Below are 1,308 nucleotides of genomic sequence, written 5' to 3' on the forward strand. Positions count from 1 at the left end.
CTTCCTTCCTTCCTTCCTTCCTTCCTTCCTTCCTCCATCCTCTCTCTCTCTCTCTCTCTCTCTCTCTCTCTCTCTCTCTCTCTCTCTCTCTCTCTCTCTCTGAGGGATGTGCCTGTGAGATGACTGGGCCCCTGGGCCCCATTTATTCATTCGACCTGGGCTCTAGCCCCTCTGGGGGCCTTCGTCTCGCACCCTAAGGCCAAAGTCTCCACTCAGGCAAGCAACCAGGGTTAGGGCAAACTTCCCCCAGTGGGGAGGGAGAAACGGAGGGGAGTTTCCCTGGCGCGAGGCTTGTCAAGCTCCGGCAGCTCCTTCGCTGGAGACGTGTGCAGCTTTTCAATGCGCATTTTAGAATCGGAAAGCTGTCCGCCCCTTTGAACCGAAGGAGAAATCGCTGCTTAGGGTTCACGAGGCCCGAGCCAACTCTAAAGCGCAGTTGCTCCGGCAATTAAATGTCCAACTCTCTCCTAACCAGAAACAGAATAAAGTGGATTGGATGCAGGGCAAAGGCACTAAACTTGTTCATCCCTTGAGCTAAACTTGGTCCTCCTCTGTGTCACCCAGGTCCTTCACTATCTTTTAAAAATAAAATAAAATTACAAATCAGTGTGTGCTGTCAAACAGCTAACTAGCTGGCCAGCTTTTTGCATTGACCACAAATGTGTACTTCAAAAGAAGAATCTGGTTGTGGTGTCAGTTGGCATCCAGGTCTGCTGTGTTTTAGCTTCTCCGGGGAAACCCAAGTACGTGGAGAGGGGCAGCTCCACCCCACGCCCACCTCTTTTGGACCCAGGGGTTAGAGACCCTTGGCTCCTGCCCGGAGCCAGCCAGGAGTGCGGCTTTAGATTTGCTGGTGCTCCCTGAAGCAGGGGACAACGGAAAGCGTTCTGGGAACCGGTTTTCTCCGGGGCCTGAAGTTTCTGGTTTCGACTGGGGGGCCTGCCAGCAGTGCAGACCTGAGACCCAGGCTGGGGCAGTTGCCGCTCTTTCATATTAGCGAGCTTCGAGCCTATTATTCTCGGCGTGCTCATATTTTCGGTAAACAGGTCGTAAGCCATTTTACAGCATCTTAATGGTTTCCTATTTGCCTTAATTATCGCAGTAATAACTGCAATGACGGGGTATGGTTTCAGTTAAATTGACTTCCCCTGAGATGGGCAGGGTTTGTAGTGGGCACTGGAGTCAGGAGGTGCGCAGAATTTTGTTTAATCGAAAAATTACCCCCACTGAACTCTTAACAAGCTTAACGTTTCTCCAGAGGGAAATGGGAAGTGTGAGCTAAGGGGGTGAGGGAGGGAGAAAGGCGGG

The 1,308-nt window shown here is 51.8% G+C and overlaps 1 protein-coding gene across 1 annotated transcript in view; it reads left to right on the forward strand.

The window, feature by feature from the left end:
* Positions 1 to 1,308, forward strand: part of ARX (aristaless related homeobox) — a 12,575-nt gene that overhangs the window by 4,175 nt on the left and 7,092 nt on the right. The window lies entirely within an intron of this gene.

The sequence above is a fragment of the Hipposideros armiger genome, unplaced genomic scaffold, assembly GCF_001890085.2.
Source record: "Hipposideros armiger isolate ML-2016 unplaced genomic scaffold, ASM189008v1 scaffold_620, whole genome shotgun sequence".
NCBI classification, from domain to species: domain Eukaryota; kingdom Metazoa; phylum Chordata; class Mammalia; order Chiroptera; family Hipposideridae; genus Hipposideros; species Hipposideros armiger.